The 16,708-nt window shown below is 44.3% G+C and overlaps 1 protein-coding gene and 1 pseudogene across 2 annotated transcripts in view; both read left to right on the forward strand.

Annotated features, from left to right (window-relative positions):
* The window catches only part of CCDC83 (coiled-coil domain containing 83), a 123,456-nt gene that overhangs the window by 85,148 nt on the left and 21,600 nt on the right, over window positions 1-16,708 (forward strand). The gene's annotated exons all lie outside the window — the stretch shown is intronic.
* Window positions 5,124-6,679, forward strand: LOC129007576 (tricarboxylate transport protein, mitochondrial-like; annotated as a pseudogene).

Here is a 16,708-nt window from a genome sequence, read left to right on the forward strand (position 1 = left end):
GGGTAAACAGACTTAACTGGGGAAGCCTCTATTGTCCCTAGTATTTACCCTATGACCTAATGCTCTAAGATAAGAACCCACTGCCTTCAGCCTGTTCAATTATTACAATCTATGTAATCTTGTGGCCTTCCAAAAAGGTTTGTGACTATTCTCTAAAACTTTCCCTAATATTTCCCTTTAATATTTCTGCCACTATCCTGAGTGAATCCCAACAGCTCTGCACATGTATCCCAGAACTTAAAGTATAAAAAAAGAGAATATTATTATAAATATGTTAAAGAAAGCAAGGAAAAGATGAATAAAATAGGCAAAAATTGGAAGAATTTCAACAGAGCATTAGACTATAAAAAAGAACCCAATGGACATTCTAGAAATCAAAATATACAAAATCGAAAAGTAATAAATCGGTCTAGTGGCAGACTGGATATGGAAGAAACCAGGAATAGTGAAATTTGGGATAAGTCAATATCCAATATCCAAAAATAGTCAAACACAATTCCAGAAAGAATAAAGAATAGAAAGAGCAGAACACAGTGGTAATGAACATGTGCGATTAAGCAGTGCAACATCTGCTAACTGTAGTTAGTGTTCAAGGAAAAGCGGTAGTAGGGATAAAGGAGAAGAAATATTTGAAGACATAATGGCTCAGTTTACCAAAACTGATTAAAGACAATCTACAGATTCAAGTTCTAAAGAACTGACACATGGAATCTAAGCATAATGCTGTTAGCAGTAGCCAATCTGTATGGGTCTGCAGCAACCTGAATTCTTGCCTCCTCAGAAGAAAGAATTCAACCAAGAGGCATAAGGCAAAGGGAGAGACCAGGGCAAGTTTTAGAGCAGGAGTGAGTATTAAAAAGTTTAGAGCAGGAATGAAAGGAAGAAAAGTACACTTGGAAGAGGGCCCAGCAGGTGACTTGAGAAATTAAGTGGACGGTGTGACCTTCGACTTGGAGTTTTACATGCTGGCATGCTTCTGGGGTCTTGCGTTACTTCTCCCCCGGTTCTTCTCATGGGCTGAGCTGACCGCATGTGCAGTGGCTTGCCAGCACTTGGGAGGGGCTGCATGTCCAATGTGTTAACTGGAGTTGTATGCATGCTCACTTGAGGCACTCTTACCTTACCAGTTGAATGTTCCTAGAAGGTCATATAGCAGTTAAACTCCCCCATTTTGCCTCTTAATGTACATGCTTCAGCCCACGCCCCCAACTACTGAGATCTTATCAGGAAGCTGCTGATCACCAGTTCCAGGTGTTTCTATCTATTGGGAGACTGCCTTTCCCTGGCACCAGTTGTAACCAATATTTATTTATTTATTTGTTTATTTGTTTATTTATTTAGAGATGGAGTCTGGCTCTATCACCTAGGCTGGAGTGCAGCAGCGCAATCTCAGCTCACTGCAACCTCCACCTCCTGGATTCAAGCGATTCTCCTGCCTCGGCCTCCCAGATAGCTGAGATTACAGGCATGAGCCACCACACCCTGCTAATTTTTTTGTATTTTTAGTAGAGCCCGGGTTTCACCGTGTTGGCCAGGCTGGTCTCGAATTCCTTAGCTCTGGCAATACGCTGACCTCAACCTCCCAAAGTGCTGGGATTACAGGCATGAGCCACTGTGCCCTGCCAATTATTATTTTAAAGAGACAGTTAAAACCGCCTGACCATCACCTGATGGTTGCCTGATGTTCCTGGTGGAGTGGGGACCCTCTCCTACCTGCTCATGTCAGCCTGACTACCTACTGTAACAATGCCATATCTTGAAAGGGGGTCCTGATACAGAGAAAGAGACATTTGGCCAAAACTAAGCAAATCTGAATAAATGTATAAACTTTAGATAAGAACAACACATATTGCAATATTCGTTCATTAATTGTGTGAAAAGTACCATACTAAAGACAAATATTAATACAGGACAAACTGAGTGTGGCGTATATGAGATCACTGTACTTCCTATCATTGTCTTTTGTAAATCTAAAACCTTGAAGATAATAGTCTGTTTATAAATAAATAAATAGTCACAGATAGACTGCAAAAAGATATACCATGGGCCAGGTGCGGAGCACTTTGGAAAGCTGAAACCAGAGGATCGCTTGAGTCCCCAGGAGTTCGAGACCAGCCTGGGCAACATAGGGAGACCCCCTTCTCTACATAGAATAAATTTTTAAAATTAGCTCGAAGTGGTAGAGTGTGACTGTGGTCCCAGCTTCTCAGGAGGCTGAGGTGTCAGGATCACCTGAGCATGGGAGGTTAAGGCTATGACTATACCACTGCACTCCAGCCCAGGTGATAGAGTAAGACGCTGTCTCAGAAAAAAAAAGATACACCATGCAAACATCAACCAAAAAGAAGATAGTTTGACCAAACTAATATCAGACAAAGTAGACTTTAAGGCAGGAACTATTAAGATAAAAAGAAAATGAAGAAAAATATAATAGTAAATGAGCCACTTCATCAGAATGATATAACAATCCTAGATTTGTATGCACATAATAAACATGGTCTCAAAATACATAAAGCAAAGTTCACCAAAGTAAAAAAGATACAGTAAATTGTACGTTATATATATTTCATAATAAAAAAGGAAAAAGAAAAAAGAGACAAATACAGACTTGAAGATCTTACTGCACCTCTCTCAACAAGTGATAAATCAATTCGACAAAATTAATATAAGTTAACGACTGTACAATGTTCATTCCTTTCATGTGGACATGAAACACTTCCAAAAATAGACCACATGCAAGTCATAAAGAAGTCACAACAAATATTCAAAAAAATTGTAATCACATAGAATGTGTTCTCTGACCACTGTGGAATTTTATTTTTTTATTTCTTATGTTTTTGAGATGGAGTTTCACTCTGTCGCCCAGGCTGGAGTGCAGTGGCATGATCTCGGCTCACTGCAACCTCCGCCTCCCGGGTTCAAGTGATTCTCCTGCCTCAACCTCCCGAGTAGCTGGGATTATAGGCACCTGCCACCATGCCAAGCTAATTTTTGTATGTTTAGTAGAGACGGGGTTTCACCATGTTGCCCAGGCTGGTCTCAAACTCCTGACCTCAGGTGATCCACCGCCTCAGCCTCGTAAAGTTCTGGGATTACAAGTGTGAGCCACGGCACCCAGCTCACGGTGAAATTTAGAAACAACAAAAAAAACCCTCCAAATAATTAGAAAGTAAGCAGAACACTTTTTATTTATTTATTTATTTTTTCCTTTATTATTATTATTATTATTATTATACTTTAGACTCTATGGTACATGTGCGCAATGTGCAAGTAAGTTACATATGTATACATGTGCCATGCTGGTGCGCTGCACCCACCAACTCGTCATCTAGCATTAGGTATATCTCCCAATGCTATCCCTCCCCCCTCCCCCCACCCCACAACAGTCCCCGAAGTGTGATGTTCCCCTTCCTGTGTCCATGTGTTCTCATTGTTCAATTCCCACCTATGAGTGAGAATATGCGGTGTTTGGTTTTTTGTTCTTGTGATAGTTTACTGAGAATGATGATTTCCAGTTTCATCCATGTCCCTACAAAGGACATGAACTCATCATTTTTTATGGCTGCATAGTATTCCATGGTGTATATATGTGCCACATTTTCTAGAACTAGAAAAGCAAGAGCAAACACATTCAAAAGCTAGCAGAAGGCAAGAAATAACTAAAATCAGAGCAGAACTGAAGGAAATAGAGACACAAAAAACCCTTCAAAAAATAAATGAATCCAGGAGCTGGTTTTTTGAAAGGATCAACAAAATTGATAGACTGCTAGCAAGATTAATAAAGAAAAAAAGAGAGAAGAATCAAATAGATGCAATAAAAAATGATAAAGGGGATATCACCACCGATCCCACAGAAATACAAACTACCATCAGAGAATATTACAAACACCTCTACGCAAATAAACTAGAAAATCTAGAAGAAATGGATAAATTCCTCGACACATACACCCTCCCAACACTAAACCAGGAAGAAGTTGAATCTCTGAATAGACCAATAACAGGAGCTGAAATTGTGGCAATAATCAATAGCTTACCAACCAAAAAAAGTCCAGGCCCAGATGGGTTCACAGCCGAATTCTACCAGAGGTACAAGGAGGAGCTGGTACCATTCCTTCTGAAACTATTCCAATCAATAGAAAAAGAAGGAATCCTCCCTAACTCATTTTATGAGGCCAGCATCATCCTGATACCAAAGCCTGGCAGAGACACAACAAAAAAAGAGAATTTTAGACCAATATCCTTGATGAACATTGATGCAAAAATCCTCAATAAAATTCTGGCAAACAGAATCCAGCAGCACATCAAAAAGCTTATCCACCATGATCAAGTGGGCTTCATCCCTGGGATGCAAGGCTGGTTCAATATACGCAAATCAATAAATGTAATCCAGCATATAAACAGAACCAAAGACAAAAACCACATGATTATCTCAATAGATGCAGAAAAAGGCCTTTGACAAAATTCAACAACCCTTCATGCTAAAAACTCTCAATAAATTAGGTATTGATGGGACGTATCTCAAAATAATAAGAGCTATCTATGAGAAACCCACAGCCAATATCATACTGAATGGGCAAAAACTGGAAGCATTCCCTTTGAAAACTGGCACAAGACAGGGATGCCCTCTCTCACCACTTCTATTCAACATAGTGTTGGAAATTCTGGCCAGGGCAATTAGGCAAGAGAAGGAAATCAAGGGTATTCAATTAGGAAAAGAGGAAGTCAAATTGTCCCTGTTTGCAGATGACATGATTGTATATCTAGAAAACCCCATTGTCTCAGCCCAAAATCTCCTTAAGCTGATAAGCAACTTCAGCAAAGTCTCAGGATACAAAATCAATGTACTTTTTAATAACTCATGAGAAAATATTTTGAACAATGATGAAAATATGACATGTCAAAACCTTTTGGATCCAGCAAAAGTTGTGTTTAAAGATAAATATATAACTTTAAATTCATGTATTAAAAAAGAAAGGCTGAAAAATCTTAAGCTGTTACCTTAAGGACTGTGAACCCCGAAAATTTCAGGCAGGTCTCAGTTAATTTAGAAAGTTCATTTTGAGCGCGGAGTTCAGGAAGCTGGTATCCAAGGCCGCCACTGGGCGCCCAGCCTCCCGCCCGCCATGTCCGCGCCTCGAGCTCCACACGCTCTGGCGGCCGCCGCGCCAGCGTCTGGGAAGGCCAAGCTGACGCACCTGGGGAAGGCGATCCTGGCAGGCGGCCTGGCGGGCGGCATCGAGATCTACATCACCTTCCCCACCCAGTACGTGAAGACGCAGTGGCAGCTGGACTAGCCCTCGCACCCGCCGAGGTACCAGAGCATCGGGGACTGGGTGTGGCAGACAGTCCGCAGCCATGGCGTCCTGGGCTTGTACCGCGGTCTCAGCTCCCTGCTCTACGGCTCCATTCCCAAGGCGGCCGCCAGCTTTGGAATGTTCTAGTTCCTCAGCAACCACCTGCGGGATTCCCAGGGACGGCTGGACAGCACGCGCAGGCTGCTGTGCTGCCTGGGCGCTGGAGTGGCTGAGGCCGTGGTGATCGTGTGCCCCATGGAGACCATCAAGGTGAGGTTCATCCACGACCAGACCTCCCCAAACCCCAAGTACAGAGGATTCTTCCACGGGTTAGGAAGATTGTGCGGGAACAAGGGCTGAAGGGGATGTATCAGAGCCTCACGGCCACCATACTGAAACAGGGCTGGAACCAGGCCATCCGCTTCTTCGTCATGACATTCCCTGCACAACTGGTACCGAGGAGACAACCCCAACAAGCCTATGAACCCGCTCATCACTGGGGTCTTCGGAGCCATCGTGTGCACAGCCAGCGTCTTTGGAAACACTCCACTGGACGTGATTAAGACCCTCAGGTAGGGCCTGGAGGCGCACCAATACCGGAGCTCGATGGACTGCGGCTGGCAGATCCTGAGGAAGGAGGAGCTCAAGGCATTCTACAAGGGCATTGTCCCGCGCTGGGCCAGGTCAGCCTGGATGTGGCCACAGTGTTTATCATCTATGATGAGGTGGTGAAGCTGCTCAACAAAGTGGAAGACGGGCTAAGCCCAGTGGGGCCACAGGGGACCCGCCCCAGGCACCTCCAGAGGCCCCACCAGTCTTGTCTCACATGATTCCAGTGCAGTAGTGCCAAAAGGCTCCTTACCACATCTCTTGAGCTCTGTGACCTGGTCGGTGCATTGTGGCCGTGAAGTCCATGTGTCCTATAGCGCCATGTCTCCCCTGTGGTCTGTGTGTGACACCGCCACTGTGTCCTGCTGTCTGGCCCAGCCATGCTTGGTATGCATCTGGCCTGTGAACCTGTGCCCACTTGTCCATGTGCTTACTGTGAGCCTGTGCCTGTGTTTCATGTTCTGTGTCATGTGACCCTGTGCCCGCCTCCCGGGGTGCCCTGTGGCCTGGGTCCTTGGCCCTGTAGCCCTGGCCCGGTCCCATTCTGGTGCTTTCCACCCTCCACCGGCCTATCACAGCTGCCTCCAGGCCTCCCCCTGCCTTCTCCGCATTCTAGGGTCTGCAACACCCCCCTTCTCCCGCCATTGGCCTTAACTGGCCCTTGAGCCCTCTCTCCACCCAGGACAGGGTGGCACCCACCACTCTCAGGACCACCGTGCAGAATTTTAAAAAAAGGTATTTTGCCAAGGTTGAGGACGCACACCCATGACGCAGCCTCAGGAAGTCCTGATGACATGTGTCCAAGGTGGTCAGGGCAGTTTGGTTTTGTATATTTTAGGGAGACATGAGACATCAATCAACATATGTAAGATGAACATTGGTTCTGTCTGGAAAGGTGGGACAACTCGAAGCAAGGAGGGGGCTTCCAGGTCATGGTAGATAAGAGACAAATGGTTGCACTGAGTTTCTGATTAGCGTTTCCAAAGGAGGCAATCAGATATGCATTTATCTCAGTGAGTAGAGGGGCGACTGAATAGAATGGGAGGCAGGTTTGCCCTAAGCAGTTCACAGCTTGACTTTTCCCTTTAGCTTTGTGATTTTGGGGGCCCAAGATATTTTCCTTTCGCAGGATGTAGGAAAAAACATAAATCCAAAGTAAAGGTAAGAAAATACAGATGAGAACACTGTTTCAGGAAAAACTGTCACAAACAATGTTTTTCCTTTACTTTCCCACCACAACAATCAACACAGAAGACCTCGTTTTAAAATTTTTATATTTTTTTACCCAAAACAAAAATGGTCAATAATACAGAAGACTTCTGTGACCAAATGTGGGGTTTTTTGCCACATGCCGAGCAGTAGACACCAGCTGGGTGTTCTCCAATTCAGTTCCAACACGATCTACCTGGAGATGGTGTCAGAACCCACAGAGTGAGGGGGCTCAGTCCCCAAGACTGCCTCCCTTAAGTCCCACAATCGGAGTGGCAGGGAAACATTAGACTCCTGCCTTGGGGCAAGTGAAAGGAAGACAGGAGAGAGATTCTGTTTTCTGAGGCCGCTGGTTGGGTCTAACACATCCAACATTATAACAACAAAAGATTGTAACAAGGTGTTCATAGAACGGGTAATTTTAAAAAAGAAAAACGACCACAACAAAGGATATGGGAATGATGAACCAGGAATTATGGATGGAAAACTATATATCATAACACCACAAGCAGAAACCAATTAAAGAGAAAGCTGACATACACAGGAGAAAATCGACAAACCCAAAAGTTGGTTCTGATAAACCCTAGTGCTGCCTGATGGGTTCATCTTATCTGCTGCCCAGAAAGCCCAACACACTGAGAACAGCAGGTTTTTTTGCCGCAAAGAAAGAGTTTAATTAGGCCAGGCATGGTGGCTCACGCCTGTAATCCCAGCACTTTGGGAGGCCAAGGCGGGTGGATCACCTGAGGTCAGGAGTTTGAGACCAGCCTGGCCAACATGGTAAAACCCTGTCTCTACTAAAAATGCAAAAATTAGCCAGACATGGTGGCACATGCCTGTAGTCCCAGCTACATGGGAGGCTGAGGCAAGAGAATCTCTTGAACCCGGGAGGCAGAGGTTGTGGTGAGCCGAGATCACACCATTACATTCCAACCTGGGCAACAGAGCAAGAAAAAAAAAAAAAAGAAAGAAAAGAAAAAGATTTTAATTAATGCAGGGCTAGCCAAGCAGAAGATGGACTTTATTACTTAAATCAGCCTCCCAGACAACTCAGAGGCTAGGGTTTTTTGGATAATTTGGTGGGCAGGGGGCTAGGGTATGAGTGCTGCTGATTGGTTAGAGATTAAATTGTAGAAATGTAGAAACCAGTCCTTGTGCGCTGTGTCAGCCTCTGGGTGGGGGCCACAAGAGTCATGAGCCACGGGTCCAGGTGGAGTCAGTCAGTAGCCAGAGTGCAAAAGTCTGAAAAACATCTCAAAAGACCAGTCTTAGGTTCTACAATAGTGATGTCATCTATAGGAGCAATTGGAGAAGTCAAAAATCTTGTGACCTCTGGTCACATGACTCCTGAGCAGTAAGGGATTATAGAAAAGCAAGCTAGGGAACAATGGCTGGTTATCTTTACACCTACAGTCTCCCCTCATAACCCTAATCTTGAGACTTTTCATTAGTCTTACAAAGCTGGTTTCAGTCCCAGAACAAAGAGGGGATGAGTTTTAGGGAGGGACTATTATTATTTTTGCTTCAATGCTAAACTGTAAACCAAATCTCTCCCATTGTTAACTTGGCCTGTGCCCAGGAATAAGCAAGGCCAGCCTGCCTGTGAGTCTAGAAGCAGGATGAAGTCAACCATGCTACACGTCTCTCGCTGTCATAATCTTTGCAAAGGCAGTTTCAGTTCAAAACCAGCCTGGGCAATGTAGTGAAACCCTGTCTCTACAAAAATTTAAACATTAGCTGGGTGTGGTGGTGCATGCCTGTAGTTTGTTTTAGCTACTTAGGAGGCTGAGGCAGAAGATTGCTTGAGCCCAGGAGTTTGAGGTTACAGTAAGCTATGATCATGCCACTATACCCCAGCCTGGGTGACAGAGGGGGACCCTGTCTCTAAAAAAGTAAAAATAGGCCAGGAGCAGTGGCACACCTGTATTCCCAACACTTTGGGAGGCTGAGGTGGGACGATTGCTTGAGCCTAGGAGTTTGAGATCATCCTGGGAAACACAGTGAGACCCCATCTCTACAAAAATAAAAATTAAAAAATTAGCCAGGCCTCGGTGGCATGTGCCTGTGGTTCCAGCCACTTGGGAGGCTGAGGTGAGAGGACTGCTTGAGACCTGGAGGTTGAGGCTGCAGTGAGCTGTGATCATGACGTTCCACTCCAGCCTGGGTGACAGAGCAAGACTTTGTCCGAAAAAAAACAAAGTAAAAGTAAAAAAAGAAAGGAAAATGTTGAAGAAACTAAACATCGACAAGAATACAGAGCACCTGAAACTTTCATATAATTGGTGGCAAGACTGTAACTGGGAATGAACACTGAAATATATTTTGCCAATATTTATCAAACCTGAACATGTATATACATATACTGCATGACACAGCAATTCCACTTTGGGCTTTATATCCAACTGAAATGAATGCTTATGTTCACCAGAAGACATGTACAAGACTGTTCCCAGCAGCTGTAATGATAATAGCTAAAAACTGGAAACAACCCCAATGACTATCAGTAATAGAACCTGTAAGTCAATTGTGCTATTCTCACTACTAAGCACTCAATAAAAAAAAAAAAGTAAATTGTGCTTAGTCACACTATGGAATATCACACAGCATAAAGAAGAATAAACTACTGACACGTGTAGCTATAATATACAAGTGAATCTTACAGATGTAATATTGAAAGAAGGCAGACATACAGTATGATTCAATTTAATAAAGCTCAAAAAGAAGACAAGCAACCAATCTATGATGATAGAAGTCAAAACAGTGGCTATCTTTGTGGTGGGTAATGACTAGGATGAGACATGAAGGGCTTTTCTGGTAATCTTGATCTGAGTGGTAATTCACCTGGGTGTGCTCACTTTGTAAACATTCATCAAGCAGGACTCTTAAGGTATGTGTATTTGACGGGTGTATCTTACACTTCAAAATGGAGTGAAGTTGCCATTTTTTAAAGAATGATAAACTTGTTATAGATAAGATTTATCTCTATTTTTCTCAGGAAAAAAAAAAAACTTACTTTCCACTGGGACAAATCAAACAGCTTCTAGTAACCAACAAAAACAGCCTATGTGGCAACTCACTGATTTCAGCAGGTCAACAGAAATTGATTTTTTCTCTCACACTTGCAGAGTTCGGATCATGATTTTAAAGCAAGCCAGTCATAACATGGTAAGAATCCCACCAAATTTGTTAGTTGTGGCAGTTTTTCCTTCACAGTGTGAATTTGAGTCAGAAGAAAATATCAAGTGACTGTATAAGGAAAATGGCTGTGCTTCCAAGACAAGGATACCCTCTCTCACCACTCCTATTCAACATAGTATTGAAGTTCTGTGAGGGCAATTAGGCAAGAGAAAGAAATAAAGGGTATTCAAATAGGAAGAGAGGGAGTCAAATTGTCTCTGTTTGCAGATGACATGATTGTATATTTAGAAAACCCCATCCTCTCAGCCCAAAATCTCCTTAGCTGATAAGCCACTTCAGCAAGGTCTCAGGATACAAAATCAATGTGCAAAAATCACAAACATTCCTATACACCAATAATAGACAGAGAGCCAAATCATGATGGAATTCCCATTCACAATTGCTACAAAGAGAATAAAATACCTAGGAATACAACTCACAAGGGATGTGAAGGACCTTTTCAAGGAGAACTACAAACCACTGCTCAAGGAATTAAGAGAGGACACAAAAAAACGGAGAAACATTCCATGCTCATGGATAGGAAGAATCAATATTGTGAAAATGGCCATACTGCCCAAAGTAATTTATAGATTCAATGCTATACCCATCAAGCTACCATTGACTTTCTTCACAGAATTCTTAAAAACTACTTTAAATTTCATATGGAACCAAAAAAGAGCCTGTATACCCAAGGCAATCCTAAGCAAAAAGAACGAAAATGGAGGCATCATGCTACCTGACTTCAAACTATACTACAAGGCCACAGTAACCAAAACACCGTGGTACTAGTACCAAAACAGATATATAGACCAATGGAACAGAACAGAGACTTCAGAAATAACACCACACATCTACAACCGTTTGATCTTTGACAAAGCTGACAAAAACAGGAAATGGGGAAAGGATTCCCTATTGAATAAATGGTGTTGGAAAAACTGGCTAGCCATATTCGGGAAACTGAAACTGAACCCCTTCCTTACACCTTATACAAAAATTTACTCAAGATGGATTAAAGATTTAAACATAAGACCTAAAATCATAAAAACCCTAGGAGGAAACCTAGACAATACCATTCAGGACATAGGCATGGGCAAAGACTTCATGACTAAAACACCAAAAGCAATGGTAACAAAAGCCAAAATTGACAAATGGCATCTAATTAAACTAAAGAGCTTCTGCACAGCAAAAGAAACTATCATCAGAGTGAATAGGCAACCTACAGAATGGGAGAACATTTTTGCAATCTATCCCTCTGACAAAGGGTCAGTATCCAGAATCTACAAGGAACTTAAACAAATTTACAAGAAAAAAACAAACAATCCCATCAAAAAGTGGGCAAAGTATATGAACAGAAACTTGTCAAAAGAAGACATTTCTGCAGCCAACAAACATGAAAAAAGGCTCATCATCACTGGTCATTAGAGAAATGCAAATCAAAACCACAATTAGATACCATTTCACGCCAGTTAGAATAGCGATCATTAAAAATTCAGGAAACAAGAGATGCTGGAGAGGATGTGGAGAAATATGAACACTTTCACTTTTACACTGTTGGTGGGAGTGTAAATTAGTTCAACTATTGTGGAAGACAGTGTGGCGATTCCTCAAGGATCTAGAACCAGAAATACCATTTGACCCAGCAATCCCATTACTGGGTATATACCCAAAGGACTATAAATCATTCTACTATAAAGACATATGCACACGTATGTTCATTGCAGCACTATTCACTATAGCAAAGACTTGGAACCAACCCAAATGCCCATCAATGATAGACTGGATAAAGAAAATGTGGCACATATACACCGTAGAATACTATGCAGGCATAAGAAAGGATGAGTTCATGTCCTTTGCAGGAACATGGATGAAGCTGAAAACCATCATTCTCAGCAAACTAACACAAGAACAGAAAACCAAACACTGCATGTTCTCACTCATAAGTGGAAGTTGAACAATGAGAATACATGGACACGGGGAGGGGAGCATCACTCACCTGGGCCTGTCAGGGGTTGGGGATAGGGGAGGGATAGCATTAGGAGAAATGCTTAATGTAGATGATGGGTTGATGGGTGCAGCAAACCACAATGGCACATGTGTACCTATGTAACAAACCTGCATGTTCTGCACGTGTATCCCACAACTTAAAGTATAATAATAAAAAAAGATAAAGTAGGAGCTACTAGATACTAATTTTAATCTTGGAAATAAAAAGCCCATTGGTTTATTATTAAGTGATCTATTTAATAGTGTCAACAAATTCTAAAACTGGAAAAAAAAAAAAAAAAAGAAAATGGCTGTGCTTCAACCAGGAGTAGGCCAAGGCAGACATCTGGTACAGCATGACACAGCCAGTTTGGAGCGCAGGCACACAATCCCATGTCCTATGTAATCATCGCATTTATGTAGCCATTTAATGTAACCTGTTTGTGTGAGCTTATATCTGGCTTTAAGCCACTGTTCCCTGTGATGAATATAACTGCACTGCTGACTCTGTAGTAGAGGGGGAGAGAATAAAGTCATGTCCCAACTGCCTATGGTCCCTCGAGTGTTCTTTCAGCTACCTGCCGCCCATCCACCAGCTCCCTTCAGACCCCAGCCTGGGTTGGAACCTGACAATTGGTATAGTCGGCAGGATTCTGAGGAGAATGAGCCCTCGGCTCCTGATGATCCAGGGTAAGTCATGTGGCCCCAACATGGGTTATGGTACCCAGTGGCAGCAGTGCTGTTGGGATGGGCCCTGGTGGAAACATGGGGAGCAGTGGACAGGTCCCCTGTGAGCATGAAGAAGGTTCTGAAACACCTGGAAGCAGAGAGCACCAAGAAGGAGCACGCTTTTGCTGGCAGAATTGGATGGGTGTTTTTGACTGTACTATGGGAAGTGTGCACTCAGTCCCTGTCAGATACAACACAGGTCAGGGACCTCCAGGTGCAAGCAGAGTGCCTGGAGTCCCGGATACACAGCTTGGAACGAGAATTAGGAGCTGTTGTTAGTGTGGGCTTGAGCCTATCATCCCAGTCAGAGACCCCAACTCAGTCTGATACTGAGAAGGAAGAACCTCTGTTGTGAGCTTACCCAGTGGTCCATCAGGAAATAGAACATGAACAGCCATTGGGATCCCAGGAGTGGGCTCAGGGACCCCCCTACCATGATGGAGCACATGTCATACATTGACTATACCCCAACTGAGTTGCAGGAATTAGGTAAACAGTGTTGGCAGCACTTGGGGGAACCCCTACCCGCCTGGATGCTTTGCTTTTGGGATGAGGGAACCAAAAATATTGTCTCCCCTGCCTCTGAAATGGAAAAGTTGGACTCCATTATGATCCATCCCTCCCTCCATCACCAATTGCAGGTAAGCAGGCAGTTAGCACAGGGCCAAGGTGATCACACCCTAATTGAATGGCTGATGGTGGCCATACAAATGATATGGAATGACACCAGAGAAATATCAAAAAGTGTGAGTAAATGGCAGTTGTATACAGATTTGGTGCAAGTAATTTGGGAGACGGGTATATGGCAGGCTATGTTTGATCTGAATATCTGATGGCCAGATGATGAATGCTTTACCTCCCACATGAGGGACCTTGTATTGGGCTCTGCCCCGCCACGTGCCTTCAGATCCCTGGCCGGTCTCCTCTCTCCATATGTGGGGTGCCACATACTTGAAGTGACTACTGCCATGGCGGCCCTTGGGGAAGCAAAGGGCCATTAGTGGGACCTAGGAATCTACACCATAAAAAGGAGAACGGCACCCCTTCTGCAGGGGGCCACCTCATGGGACAAAAAGGGGCCCCAGTGGATGACCCACACGCTACCAGATATAGATTGATTCGATTTTGGATAGGGTTGACCAAGAGAAAATTGATAGGCAACCCAATGAAGTGCCGTTAACTTTGTAGAGGCAACTGTCACTGGAGCAGCAATTCCAGAAAATGCCCAAGAGGTGGCAGGATGATGCTGCTCAACTCAGTCCCCCTTGGACACTCCAGCTCAAGCACTCCTTGCAGATGGATGGAGGTATAGAACTTTTGGTGTTTGATTAGGGAACTGGCCAAGGTGCCCGGCTTGGGGGAACACTGGACAAATGGAGGCCACAAGTGGAATTGACAATCCACTGGTCCCCCACCAACATACAGCGGGTGCTGATGCTGGTAGACACTGGCACAGATTGTACTCTCGTCTATGGGAACCTGGATAAATTTCCAGGAAAGGCTGCATATATAGATGGCTATGGAGGTCAGTCGGTGAAAGTGAAACCTGCATCTTTGCACCTTGGCATTGGCTGCTTGGCTCCCCACTTATAAACTATGTTTCTCCCAAACCTGAATACATTTTGGGGGTGGATACTTTACATGGCTTAGCTTTACAAACCATGGCCAGGGAATTCAGACTCCAAGTATGTGTGGTTAAGCTGGTACTCCACAGACATACACATCACTAGCTCCACGTCCTGCCACAACCCTTATGGATTACTTCCACCTGTCAATACCACTTGCCAGGTGAGCATACAGAGATAACTGAGACTATTAAGAAGTTAGAAAAGGTGCAGATAATGTGTAACACCTACAGACCCTACAATTTTCCAGTATGGCCAGTCAAGAAGCCTGACGGAACTTTGCAGATGACAGTGGATTATTAAGAACTAAATAAAGTAATACCCCTTTTACATGCAGCTGTACTCTCTATGATGGATTTGATGGACCCCTTGACGATGAAGTTGGGAGAGTACCACTATGTGGTGGACTTGGCCAATGCATTCTTCTCAGTTGACGTTGCTCCAGAGAGCCAGGAAGTTTGCCTTCACATGGGAAGGGCAACAGTGGACTTTCACAGTGCTGCCGCAGGGCTATGTGCATGGCCCCATCATGTATCATGGTCTCCTTGCCACGGATTTAGCCACCTGGAAATGTCCAAAGGGAATCCACCTATTCCATTATATTGATGATATTATGTTAACCTCTGATTCTCTTGCAGGTTTAGAAGTGGTGGTACCCCTTTTACAACAACATTTGGCAGCATGAGGTTGGGCAGTCAAAAAATCCTAGGTCCAGGGGCCTGAATTGTCTGCCAAATTATTGGTAGTTATCTGCTTGGGTAAAACAAAGGCCATACCAGAGGCCATCATTGATAAAATTCAGGCATATACCCGGCCCACAACGATAAGGCAACTACAGACTTTTGTGGGCCTCGGGATATTGGTGGGCATTTGTACCCCATTTCGCTCAGATGGTAAAACCATTGTGTCCGTTGACAAAAATGGGAACTACTTGGGATTGGGACAATGAGGCTGAGATGGCTTTTCTGGCAGCCAAGTGGGCCATACAGCAAGCACAGGCCCTACAAGTAATTGATCAGGGGCGCCCATTTGAACTTGATGTTCATGTGACCACAGATGCTTTTGGCAAGGCCCATGGCAGCACACAGAGGGCTTTAGAATACTGGCAGCCTTTTAGTCCCAACTTTGGAAGGAAGCTGAGCTCTGGTACTCATTGATAGGGAAGCAGTTAATAGCTGCATATGCCACCCTTCAGGCTTGTGAGAGAGTGACGGGACAAGCAACAGTAGTCATGCCTGTAGATGACTTACCCAATAGTGGGGTGGGTACCTTCATGGGTAATGACCCTCCAGACTGGGATGGCACGGACATCTACCTTAGCAAAGTGGGGAGCCTAATCAGAACAGCAGAGTACCCTGAGTAAAAGCCCCTTAGCAGGAGAATTACAAGAATTCTTGGGACCTGTAGTCCCGATGCAAGATAAGGCCATGGGTCAGCCTGAGGCACTCTTAAACCCTGAGCCATTACCATTTAAAGAGGGCCACCTCTTTCATTCCCAATGGAGCATGGTATACAGATGGGTCCAGCCAGGGTGTTACTGCTGCCTGGACTGCTGTTGCAGTCCAGCCTAGTATTGATACCATATGGTTTGATACTGGGGGTGGACAAAGTAGTCAATGAGCTGAACTCGGGGCAGTATGGATGGTGATCACCAAGAAGGAGACACCCATGGTAATCTGCCCCAGTAGCTGGGCAGTTTACTGAGGCCCGACCTTGTGGTTAACTACCTGGAAGTTACACAATTGGCTAGTTGGTCACTGGCCCATTTGGGGCCAGGCCATGTGGCAAGACCTATGGAAAGAAGGATGACCTCCTCTGACCAGGTATGGGGACCAACAGTAACCTGTGGTTGCCTGCCCTAATGCCCCTAAAGGCAGAGGAACAAAAAACCTGGCTTTGAACGTGGACCCTTCAAGCCCCCCATTGCCAATGGCTGGCTATGGTGGCCCTCTGGGGGGAGGGCCTGCAGTATGATTTACATGTCACTCCTTGGGTATTCAATATATGGCTTCCACAATTGACCGTTCATAGGGGAATGCTCAGGGAAGGAACCCCCCCTCCTTGTATTGTCTGTATGGCCTA

Source organism: Pongo pygmaeus, chromosome 9 (genome assembly GCF_028885625.2).
Source record: "Pongo pygmaeus isolate AG05252 chromosome 9, NHGRI_mPonPyg2-v2.0_pri, whole genome shotgun sequence".
NCBI lineage: Eukaryota > Metazoa > Chordata > Mammalia > Primates > Hominidae > Pongo > Pongo pygmaeus.